The following is a 13,066-nucleotide window of genomic DNA, read 5'->3' as shown; positions in this document are numbered from 1 at the left end:
CTCCTATTGGCTGCACTGAGACTTCTTTAAACGCTGAAACATGGTTATAGTTTGTCTTTATTCAACCATTAAGCTGAAGCAGCAATTACGCTTTAGCTCAGCTTTTGTTCAGCGAATTGCCGTTCTTAAGCAGCCAAAATGTTTATTGGGATAGATGAGAGGATTTTTCGGTACGAAAAAAATGGGTATGATTATTAAAGACCATGACCTCTATTCAGCAGAAGACGATCAGAAAGAAAGGGGGGCTCTCTTATCAGTTTTTGTAGCAGAAATCCGGAACATATCAAGCAAAAAACCATATTTAATAAGTTAGGTTGTTTGCGTACGAATGATTTGAGACCCTCCTTTTTCAGAGCGAACTTAAAGAAACAGATTCAAATGATCAGATCATTAACACAGATTTATAGATCAAGATTCAGAAAATTAGCGGTTTCATTTGAATTGTGTTATAATTGGATTCAAAATAATGCCAACAGAACATTAAAAATTTTAATAATTTCTGAAAATTTAATTTACTTTTGAAAGGTGTAGCAAAGCACACCGGGTCAGCCAGTAACAATATAAAATTGATGTATGATGATAATCTAAACACCTTTCACGTGATTTTCAAGATTTATGGAACTTCCCAACAAACACTTTTTGCTGAATAAACGCTGAAAAAATATCGTGGTTCAATTTTTAATCAGCAATCTGGCTGAAAGAAGGTATCCAAAATTCACTAATTCACGTGTCTTCAGCCTTTAATCATCTTGATCTGGAGAAGTTATTCAGCAAACGTCATTAAACGTCAATTGACGGATCATCCAAAAAATAAAAAATAAAAAAAAAGTCAAATGTCTGTCTGTCAGATGTTTCGCACCCACTTTTTCCCCTCTGTGTTGTTTTTTTTTTTCGTTTCGTTTCAACCGCCCCGACTTTTAAACCTCCGGCTTGTTGGTCGCATGCCGCAGTACGCAGAACCAATCATGAAATCTGCGGCGCGATGAAAATTTGTCGTTCTTAAGCGACCAACATACCTCTCAATTCTCAACCGAATATTTTTTTAAAAGAAGTGTGAGAGAAATGATCTTTTTTTTCAGTTTTGGGCACCAAAAATAAAATTTTGAGAAAATTTATTCTTTATTTCAAAATTAAGCTAAATGAGAAATCATAAAAAAATCTCATTGCATAAAGAAAAGAAAAATTCCCCTCTCATTCCAATCAAGCCGCCATCATGCAGGGCAATTTTACCACAGTTCACAGTCTGTCAAATTCCAATGGTAGCGAATGGTTGAACAAAGGCTGAAATAGTGTTATGGAAGCAACTCTTCAACTCCTCCTATTGGCTGCACTGAGACTTCTTTAAACGCTGAAACATGGTTATAGTTTGTCTTTATTCAACCATTAAGCTGAAGCAGCAATTACGCTTTAGCTCAGCTTTTGTTCAGCGAATTGCCGTTCTTAAGCAGCCAAAATGTTTATTGGGTTAACTGGTTTTCACAAAATGAGATTCTAGCCTTATAAACCTGTCTCCTATCCCACTAAAAAAGGGGCAATATAATTTCAAAACCAAATTCTCGAAAATTCTGAATGTGATTTTTATCTAATTTTTAAGGTTATCAAGTTTTTCCGTGAAGAGGAAATTTATTTTTTTTATTACGTGATAATTTGGTTTTAGATGAGCGAGAGAAATGGACTGTATGATGAAGCAATGCATTGTCTGCTGTTAGCGAAAAAAAATATTTAAAAAATTTCGGTTTTATAACTTTATTCACTTTTTTTTAATTTGTCATCGTATTAAAATTTGAAAGAAAAAACCTAGAATTTAGAAGCTCAGCAGTTGATTCAAATACAAAATTCCTAACCATTTGCTCTTGATGAATTAAGACAAACGGTGATGAAAATTAAAAAAAAAATCAAAAGATGTCTATATTTCACTGTGTAGCTCAAAATTTTGAAATGGTAAATAATTTCAATCTCAACACTTTAAGAAATCCAATAATACTTATTCGGCGAAACTCTTTTTTCAAAAGAATGCATGGAAATTAGAAAAATAAACGAAAATTACAAATAACGTTATTTTCATAAGAAGCTGTCATAAAAGAATCGGAAAAGGATAAAATGATTGATACGAAATTAATTGATACATTTAATTCGATCTTCTTTTCCCTCATTACAGAGAAAAATGGAGGGAAAACTGGGTTTCATATACGTGATCTACACGTTTTTCAACAAATTATTTGATTAAATAAGAAGCGTTACATCGCATACACAAAGATTGTCAAAATATAGATTTTTGTTATTTTCAAGTCTCTCGCTTGAATAAAAACTTTAGGTTTAGTCTGTACAAATATTTAACAATTTTCCAGGTATTATTTTTATTCCATCTTTGAAACATCTTTGTCTACTCGAACAATGCCTCGCAAACACCAACTATCTTATTAGGATGACTATGCCATTCATAAAACGAAATGCTTCTGAAAGACTCTACAGGTTCCATAAATGTACTTTTGAAAGTTTTTTGCGTCCTTATGGTTTTATAAGAAACATGTGAAGATTTTGTAGACCATTTTCGTGGAAGGACCTTTCTCCACCTTTCTCCTTCTGTTTCTGAATTTTATATCTGAAGGAAACCTTCATGAGGTTTAATACAAAAACTTTGAACCGTTTTCAAGAACCGTTTTAAACTTTGGCAGTTTTCACAATTCAACGCAAAAATATTCATAATAATTCATCGGAATAAATATTAGAAAAAAAATTGAATCACATTCACAAATTGCCCAGACCATCGAGCAATTTTAATATTCGAATCTCAGAAAGCAAACAAGCCAGAGGTGCCATGCAGCTTGCAGTTATCGCATTTCACCGTAAAACGGCTAGCTAAAACCTTTCCAATGTCGCTCATTAACCCTCCCCATCCCGGAAGTCAATCGTCCGGTCCGGGTCGGTTTGCAGACACATCGACAAACTAATACAAAACGCACGCAGGCCCAGACCAGCATAAAGCATCATTAAAACATAATTCGACAACACCACACCAAGAGGGCAACAACAACAACAACAGTAGAAACAGCTCAATCCAACAACATTGTGTCAGTTTGAGACCATTGCATTTTTTAAGCTCTTCTAGTGGTTTTGAGGGATAGGTAACTGATGGTTTATTAGCGAAAATCCGCGAAAATATGCATTGATTGGTTGGTAGCGAAAAATCGAAGCAGGCGGAAAAGGTGAGCGAATGGGTAGGTAAACAAGGCAACCAAACCAGTCAGCCACGGTCATTCTGTTTCTGTATCATCCATCAGTCCATCGTCAGAGGATTTTCCGCGTTTTTTTCTTCTCTTGTGTTGTGTTCGGTTCGGACCTTGGAATTCGGATGTGAAAATTTTCCATCACCACCACCACAAACAAAGAGTAAGTAGCTAATAGCAGAAACAGCAGCAAATATGGAGAGGAAAATTAACGATCCAAACCGAGAAGACTTGATCAGCCAGCAGAAGGTTGTGCGATTTTGTGGTAGTGTTTGAGAAAAATTTAGGAAAAAGGAAAAAAAACGGAAGGAGGAAGGTGGGTTTTCCTTCTCTTCAGTCAGGGCCATCCAAACGGATGGCGAAGGCGATGGTTCGTCTCTCACAGTCGGCCGGATAAGTAGAAGAGAGAAAAACTGAAGAGGAGAGTTCACCACATGGAAATGGACCTATATTCACCACCAAAACGTGCGGGACTGCAGGTTTGGAAACTTTGGATTGGAACAAAGCGAATCAGCTTGGGAGAGGGTTCTCTCACGAGGAGGTTGTTCACCTGGTGAGAGAGCTCATCATCACCAGGGATTTCGTTCGTTCGTCCGCCGTTGATTGAATCTTCTGCTGGCTGGCTGACTTGCTGACTGAATGAGATTGAGGAGAGAGCGAGAACGAGTGGCTTATGGATGGAGACGGCCAGGCCACACATGTGAAGACGGAGTCAGAATCAACGCTTGCTGCTTGAATGGTGTGGAAAACTATTATCAGTGAGAGAGAACCTACGACCACGGAAAAGCGAATGATGGGGTTCTTGGGATTTTTGGCTCGCTCTTGCGCACACGACCAGAGCAGAAGTATCGTCGTATCAACAACACGGGGATTTTCCTCCCGGGAGTCGTCGTCGTCTCTGTAGGGTTTCCTCAGCCACCTTGTTGTGGGCTTTGTGTGTGTCTTCCAACATCGGAGAAGACATCGTCGAAGTCGTCGTCGTCCGCGCGTGAGATAGCTCTAGGAGGAACACTAGGTATCAAACCTCCGTCGTATGTAGATATCGCAACAACGTGCGGTCGACGTTCATCGTTGTTTCGATTGGAGTCTTCGCAGCCGCACCGAATCGAGGTCTGCGGCCGCGCTGAGAAACGTCTTTCTCAATTTCTCGCCGTTCATATCTGCCAAGACTGTCGAGGAGGAAACATCTTTTCCTTTTCGGCTCCTCCTTTCAGCGTGCGTTGTTCGATGTGAGATCGTTCATGCGGTCGAGGTTCGACTTGAAGTAAAACCGCAAAACTTGAAGGAATAAACCGCGATACGGACTGATCAAAAGAGGACTTAGCGAGAAGTGATCGTCTCAAGTGGCAGTAGTAACGTGGGTATACGCGCGCGATTAACCTAAGTTCCAGAACCTTCAAACCCTTTTGTGTTAGTTTTGAAAAAAAAAATCAAAAAGATATGACAAGTGTTTACCGAAGAAGCAGAACTTGGACGGATTAACCCTACTAGTGTAAACTGCCAAAAAGCAAACAGAAACCAAATCAACCATCGAAGAAGAATAACCAGTCAACCGTGTGAGAAGATTTTCCCGCCGTCGAAGAACGAACGGGTTCAATTTTTCGAGTGGGCGGGTACCTCCCTATATGTGTGATTATCAAAGAAGCGAAACGAAACCGGAAATTGATCATCAAAGTTGGCATTGACATGCCCGCTTCCTTGGAGAACGACAGCAACAACAACTGAGAAGGCGGCGACGAACGGAATTCGGTCTCTTGCAAAAGTGAAAGGGGATTCTCAAGGCCTCCTTGAATGATATCCCCCAGTTTTGTGTGTGCGCGATCGAAGCTGGATTTTGCTAAAAAAAAACCTAAATGAGTGACACGTCAAACAACAACCTTCTTCTCGTCTCCTGGATTGTATTCCGGAAGCTGTGAAGACCTTTCCATGTGACACGTAACGAAACCAAGTTCTACAGAAAACCAAACGAAAAAAAATGACAAACGGATTATGATACCTTTGACACAGCGAAGCTGAAGCGGATGATTCACGACCCTTACGTTAAGAAGTGGATTCAAAGTTTAACAGATAAAAGTGCAATTTCCCTTGAAACGAGATAAGTTTAATCTTTAAAAAGTGAAGCAAACTAACAACGAAAAAACACGTGCAGGAAACGTAAACGCGCAAGCCTGCGTGATCCTAACTAGATACACTAGATACGCAGCCGTTTTTCTCCGCGGGCGGTTCAAGGTAAGTTGAAAAAGCCAGTCACTCTCACTCTTAATTTTTTCGGTTAAAACCATTGAAACTTGGGCTAAAGTTTTGCCTAAGAATATTTACCGTCCATAGCTATGACGCGCTGTCATTTTAAAATTTAGATGACTCGCATTACCGTCTGGTTGATAAGAAAGTTAAAAAACATCATCACCCAATGAAATTTCTGCGGAAACATCTGCGTTTTGTTGGGGTTGAGGAACTTCTCTTCTGAGTTAGTTTGACCTGGAAATTTGATCACATATTTGAAATTTTTCTGGATGTCATCATGTTCAAACAGGATTTGAATATTTTACAGTTTGAGTTGAGTTTCTTTAGTATTTTTGTTCTTTTTTTTACTCTTTACTCAAACTATCAATGGTATTAGTCAAATTGCTTTTTGGTAGTTGAATTTCTTATTATACTTAAGCTCGACTAATTACATCTAGGCTCCTCAAAATACGCCACGTGCAATTTTTACCTTAACGAAGAAAATTTACCGTTCTGTCGCAAATCTCGGATAGCTTATTTGTACTTCAGAACTGTATTTTACATGCACTCTTAAAAAGCATTGTTTGAATATCTATTAGGCTCAGTCAAACTTTTTTTTTTCATCGGAAAGAAAAAAAGTTTTACTATGCCAATTTTTTTTTATTTCACCATTCACCATTTTTATGGCTTTTGCGACTTCATATTAATGTTGTAGTTGACGGACAGTTATTGAAAAATCTATCCGATACAACTGTGTTCGATGTTTACTCTTGGGCTCGAACTCGTGAACACCGGCTCAGGGATAACTGACTTGCCAACTTCGGTTGTTTATATCTTTTTGAAAAGAATTTAACATAAAAAAACTCAATTCTGTAAGAAACACTAAAAACAAACCATGTTTTAAATCGATTGGTGTTGAGATGTAAGAGAATTGATACTCAACATGTGAAACATGACTTGATTTTCTCGATATCAAAACATTTTCACTCTTAAATGCCTCATAGGGCAGACTAAATTGGACTATTACTGTATTCCGATTTAAAAAAGACAAATTTTGTCCCAATTTTCTTGGCGATATAACTTATACAGACATAATTTGCTAGAACAGACTAAGACAGCCGCTAATAGACTGAATTTGTCATTTAAAAAAATTGAAAACCATGTATGTTAAGTAGAAAAAACGTTGGACCGATGTGACTTCCGTAAGGCACGTGCTCCACTAAATCCTAGTCTCTAAAGAGTGCAACCTTCTTGTGCTATTATTGTAAGAGACACACATGTTTCCTTTTTGCAGTTTACAATTGCTTTTTTTAAATGTCCATTCGAAAGTATTTTATAGGTTTTTATATACTCTATTTAACGCATTCGCCCATTTTTCCATGCGATACCATTTTTATTAAGAACGCATATAATGCTAATGCATTGCTTCTACCAAACAAAGTTTTTTTTCGTCGACAGGCATTTAGCATGAAATTTATACTATCGTTATCTGCAGATTCCAAGGAATTTAAAAAATTAAAGTTTATACTTATTTTTCTGAAATCGTTAGATAAGTTTTTTTTGAAAAAAGAATCAACATTCAAGTATATGGTCGAATAAAAAGTTTTTAGCTAGCTGTTCTGAAATGTTTTCTCTCGAGTGTGCTCTGCTTTTGTTGGTGCATTTTTAAAATTTTCGGGTAAATTGAGAAATATTTTGGTAAGTTATCAAAACTACTGGGAAAATAAATATAATTGAATCAAAGCAATCGAAAAATTCCTTCTAATTCAACCACGGTAAATGAAAAGTTCATATACCGGTATTTCGATAGCAACTTACTACCTTCTTCAGTGAACGTTTTCGATTGACAACACAACAGAGATATAATTGCATTCCTTGGAATCTGTAGTTAACTCCACTTTTTATTTTAACGTGGTTTATAATGCTTTAAATGAAATATTACCGTGCAGTTTATGGGAAGAATAACCCAAGAGGCTTTAAATTAAAAAAAAAAAAGCTGCAAAAGTTGTCCTCTCACTTCACTCGAAAGCCTAAATCTACGATTTTTTTACCTTTCATATTAAGCCCCTCGTTTAGCAACTTAAGGCCTCCGGGAGTTGTTCGTCATCTCAATTGGGGATACTAATTTTTTTTTTTTTTAATTTTCGTCAATTCATCAAGATCGCCGATAAAATAAACACGTTTGTCGCCACGCTCATTTAGGTAGTTTTACTAGACGAGCCCATAGAAATTCTCGGAGCGAGAACGAAATGAGGGAGAACTCCAAGATTTGAAACGTGTGGCTTTACTGAGCGGCTAACTTGAGTAAGAGAGTGTCACACGTTTTTGATGTGACGGGGCCTCCCAGGAAATACACTCGTCACACGAATATGGGTCCCATGCCGACAAACATGTTAACACGTTCGTCGCCACGGCACCCATATTCGGGTGACGGGTGTATTTCCTGGGGGGGACCCGTCACATCAAGAAGCGTGTGACGCTCTCTTACATGAGTTTACCGCTCAGCTTTGCACACGTTTCGAATATGGGAAGTTCTCCCTCTTTGCTTTCTCTCTCTGAAAATTTCTTTGGGCCCGGCTAGTAAAACTACCAAAATGAGCGTGGCGACGAACGTGTTAAGACAGCCAATTAATATCAACCTTAGAGTTCACTTTACTTCACCAGTGAGTCGAGAGGACCGCAAAAATAAGGTAAAACATACAAATCTAGACCATCGTGTAAGTTTAAATTGGTTAGGAAAGACATGACTATTATAAATGTTTTTTCGCCAATTTTTAACTTACTCGATGAACCAAATTTGTATGTTTTGGCCTAAATTTGGCAGTCCTCTCGACTCACTGATTGGGTAAAATTAGGCAGCCAAAACTGTTAGGTCAAAAATTAGCTGTCCCTTCAATTCTATTCGGTGATTATAAATTCGTTTTTAACTTTAGTTTTCCTCAGATGAGTATGGAAAATTGCCTACCCAGTACCATTTACAAGACCTAATTAAGATCATTGAGCGAGTTGAGAGTACAGCTCATAATTATTCTCGGCTGTGGTCTTAAATTAATTAGAAATTAAAATTTGGTCTCAGAGAGAGAAAGTTTCAAAATATTCTCACTTATTTTTGATTACTCTTAATGGCCCTTCATTAGCTGTTAACCTTTTGAAAGTTCAACTTTCTGAAGTAGTCTTCCTGATCCTGATCGATTACCAAATTTTACTTATATAAACTAGGAAATGAACACCCGAAAAAAGATTCGATTTGGAAATCGTACCTTTAAAGGTAAATGCAACTCATTAGAAATTCTCAGAACATCAGTTTCGAAATCGGAAAAAACCTGTCAATGATAAATGACACCAAACACAAACACACTCAGAAAGCATCAGGGCGGAGAAACAGCAAATCCATCGCTCAAAATAAACGAGAACGAGGCAGCAGCAGAAAAACGAAAATTCATCAAACACGGATACAGATAACGAAATGATTTGTCATCTTTGGCGGGCGAACGCGAATTTGTCGACGTCTCCCTCCTCAATCTGACCCCCACGCTTAACCTCACTTGGCTCCCCTTTTTCATATTTTCACGCATCATCATCAACATCGTTCGAGACTAAACCAATCAAGATAAGTGATGCGAGCGAATGAGGGAAAATGTGCGGTTGACTCGATCCATTATCTCAATCGGATTCTAATTACCAAACGAGACGACATTGGCGTCTCTCTCCCCATTTTCCTCCATCTTTTGCTCTCAAAAATTTTGAGATCGAAATCTGAAAAGCAATGGAGGAGAGAGTTGCAACGTTTCGAACTTCTTAAAAACGTTCTTTTTCAAGGTTTTTTTGCGTTTTCACATATCTTTACAGTTTGATGGGAAGGGCCACGGTTCCAGAAAACCAATCAATAACACCAAGAATGTGTCAACATCGACAGTCTTTCATCATTCGTTTCCCTTCTCCGCTGTCATAAAAAAAGGTTGACTTAATTCTTCTGTTTACTGATAAAAGCAGAGCGAGCTCATGCGCAGGTGATAACGGATCAATTTCCAGGAACTTTAACGGTTTTCGGTCGCAGATTTCGAAATCACTGGGACTAACTGGGAGTGCTCGAATCGGATGTGAAGAGATGTGCTTAGTTAGCAAAGGGGGATTTTCTACCCCAGCCTAGGAAAAATTACTGGAGTCGAGATAAGCGAGCGGCTCCGAACGAAGCTCTCGAATCTCATCGATGTTTGTTTAAGATAAAATATTGGAAAAGCAGCACCACACACAGTTCTCTCGTCTATACTTATGTATTTGTCCGTTAATTGACGGCATCGACGAATCTGTCCGATTTTCTTCTTGATGTGATTGTTGTTGCGGTGAGTTCGACTATTGTTGTTATCAGTTCCCTTCGGACGACTAATTCCGACTAATCACCACCATCATCATCGTCATCATCATCATAGCAAGTTGACATCGAGGCAACAGTCAGTCACGAGAAACGCCGTGTACGCCTTTCTTCCCATGCGGCCTACGTGCGGCGACGACGACGTGAGAGATCGATAGATTTTTCGTCAAATTGCCGCGGCGCGGCTGCGGCGTTGGCTTTTGGACCAACATCATCATAGTAGAACACAACCTTATCGCGGTTTAAGAGAAGTACAGGAAAAAACTGGGCATCCAATAACGCTTTTTTAAGTGCCATTGTTTCCCCGAGCGAGCTTTATTTACTCGTGAGTTTGATCTCGAGCGATAAGGCGTTTGGCGTTGATGCTTGTTGAAAAAGGAGAGTTCTTCGCTTTTATGTCTCTAAACCTCTTGGTGTTGATCAAGCCAGAGCACTGTACTTGACGAGGAAAATTATTCTTTGTTTCCTCGGGAATTCGACTATGGAGGGGAGCACTGAAGCGAAAAGATTTATTCCCTTTGGCAACTAGTACCACCAACCGAGTGATCTTGGCTGGTGATCATGAGTTTCACAGCGCAGAGACCTTCCAGAACATCAATCGTACGGGATGAGCGAGTCCGGATAAGAGAGGGATTCACTCAACCGAGAACGCCGGCCGCGTTGCTGTAGGCAAAAACAACCAACCGGTGTGTGCGTCTGTCTGTCTGAGATCTGACGGGTTCGAAGGACCGAAACGAGAGATATCTCTGTCTGTTCAGGGCTCGAAGGACCGGATGGGGGAACCATAAAGTGAGCAAAGTAATATTTCAAATGATTCCACACTCCAATTAGCGACCGGTCGAAAGACCGGCATTTTTTTCCTGCAGCGTCCCTCATCGACTGAGCGGGAAGAAAGCCTTGCGGGGTAACCATTTTGAATTTAATCTCCCGCCGTCAGCGAACCGTATCATGATGTTGATGCGACGGCAATGTGGAGAACTGTTGATGATGATCAACAGTAACAACAACATCAACCGCCACAACTCTTGTGTGTGGCTCTTTTTCGCGTTCGTCTTGCGCCTTCTCCCGTGTTGTATCTCTGTGACGACGATGGGCCTTATCGAAAGTCACAAGCGCAGAACCTTGCGATCCCCTCTTGGCATTTTTTCCCCCGGGTGTATTCACATCAAACAAGCCCAAGTACAAAAACCCAGTCAAGCGACCAACTCGAACCTGGGCCTGAGTCTGAGTCTGAGCCTGAGCCTTCCGAGGCGACTACCTTTGTGTGTTTCGTCAGTTCTTCCCAACTAGCTTCTTTCCGGTCTACCAAGCTTGAACACAGAAGATCATCGGAACATAACCATCAGGCCACCGCCAGCAGAAAAAGCGAGACGTCATGTAGTCAAAAATTGGGAAGGAAGCTCCCTACACGACTTTTCGTTCTCCACAGATCGAAGTCTTTGTCTGCGGACGAACGTGCAAAGATCAACGGAAGACGAAAAAACCAAATGAAAATACCATCACACTCTCCTCCACCCGGCTTAAAGGTCCCCAGCTTATATTCCGCCAGTGGAGAATACTTAAGAACCCAAGAGGAGACAACCCATGATCATGATCTCTTTCTCTCTCTCTCGTTGATGATCACAAGAGGCGCAGCCTGGTTTGGCCAGTCGGAACGCAGACGAGACGAGAAGAAAATAAATTTCCTTCATTTATTATTATTCTTTGGGCTTCACGCATCAGGGAGGATCAACCGTCTTGTTCGGCCCCTGCCGCCAAACATCTCTCCCCTTATCTCCGCATGATGATGATGTTGGCCTCATGAAGAGGTCTTTGTCTTCTGACGACTCCCCAAAAATTTCCAACGGCCAAGCGTCGTTCACATCTAAAGAGTCCTGTACCTCCAAACAAATTGAGGCCGGACGGACGGAATGACACAATCGTCGTCGTCGTGACTCTGCAGATCATAAATCTACCCAAGCTTCAAACCGAAACGAGACGACATGATCCCTCCTCGATCCTTCGGACAGAGCGATCCCCACACCAACTTCGCCGAAAACATGCAGAAGAAAAAATAAAACCTTGCATGTTCGGGCACTCCCAGTTCAGCTCAGCCCAGCAGCACCCATCTATCGAAACCGGATTGAATTATGCTTTCGGTTCGCCATTCGCCTCCAGTTGTATCCCACCTTCTTTCTGCTGATCAGATCTCGGCGCAAAACGTGATTTTATTTTGAATTGGTAATGGTTCCTCCCGTGTGTCCAGCCACATTCAGACAACCAACCGATGGCGAGAGCAAATCACGATTCGCAGCCGCCAGACCCAGACCCATCTTGTTACCAAGCCGTCGTTCATCACGACATCCACACATCACATCCCGCCTCGCTTGCTTGTTCTCCTTTACCCATCACATCTCCCCTTATGAGTTTGTTCGGAAAAGAATCTTTGCAAAAGTTCGCCTCCGGCGACTATACATGGCGGTGATCTTCTTCGTCATCCTCTTCTGCCGTTCGGTTCGTCAAGTTTATAGCCGTCGTCGTCGTCGTGATTTCGCTCGATTTTTATTGGCTGATTGAATCATTGCTTTTGCTTGAACGCGATTGTTGTGCTGATCTTCTTCTTCTTCGTAAATCGTTCACTGAACAACAAGTCCGATTTTTATGGCGGATCTCGGTTTGAAACCAGGTCCGCCTGACAGGGTAAATGATGAGATCGATCTGATCACGAGTTGAAGAATATGAAAAAATTAACAACCCATTTTGGTACAATTTAACACGGTATTTTTTTCAGTTCGAATAAACACATTACTCTTGTGCAAAAATATTATCGAAGGTTAAATAGACACACTACTCTTGTGTGAATAGTGTCAAACTACAAAACAAGCAACAGCATGCTAACAACCAAATAATGTTCTGTACAATTATATTTTTCCAGTTAAAAAAAATACGCTACACTTTCTTGAAAATACTTTGGAACTTATACAGACACACTATTCTTACGTGAATAGTTCACAATCAATCATAAAAACAAATTCTGTGATTTCTCAGAAGATTGATCTCCTGATAGTCGTTAGGCTTTTTTTCTGTAAAAATGATAATGTTGTTCTCAACGTTTCAACCCTAGTTCGATATCTTCTTCAAGGAATTTTTCGGCATATCGGATGATTTTAAAAAAAGGAAAAAGCCTCGACATCCTAAAATGACTTCATTGTTTTCGATGTCTTTACTTTCTATTTTAGAAAGATTTCTCTGTCTCAAAAGCGCA

At 40.0% G+C, this 13,066-nt stretch overlaps 2 protein-coding genes across 2 annotated transcripts in view; both read left to right on the top strand.

The window, feature by feature from the left end:
* Nucleotides 1-13,066, top strand: part of LOC129740062 (high affinity copper uptake protein 1) — a 409,058-nt gene that overhangs the window by 80,882 nt on the left and 315,110 nt on the right. The window lies entirely within an intron of this gene.
* The window catches only part of LOC129740054 (uncharacterized), a 36,301-nt gene continuing 27,007 nt past the window's right edge, over nt 3,773-13,066 (top strand). The window contains exon 1 of the mRNA XM_055731642.1: nt 3,773-5,456. The gene's annotated coding sequence lies outside the window, so the exon portion shown is untranslated. The remainder of the gene's footprint in view (nt 5,457-13,066) is intronic.

Source organism: Uranotaenia lowii, chromosome 1 (genome assembly GCF_029784155.1).
Source record: "Uranotaenia lowii strain MFRU-FL chromosome 1, ASM2978415v1, whole genome shotgun sequence".
Lineage (NCBI taxonomy): Eukaryota > Metazoa > Arthropoda > Insecta > Diptera > Culicidae > Uranotaenia > Uranotaenia lowii.
Note: the sequence above shows the minus strand (reverse complement) of the source record. Positions and strands in the feature narration are given on the sequence as shown.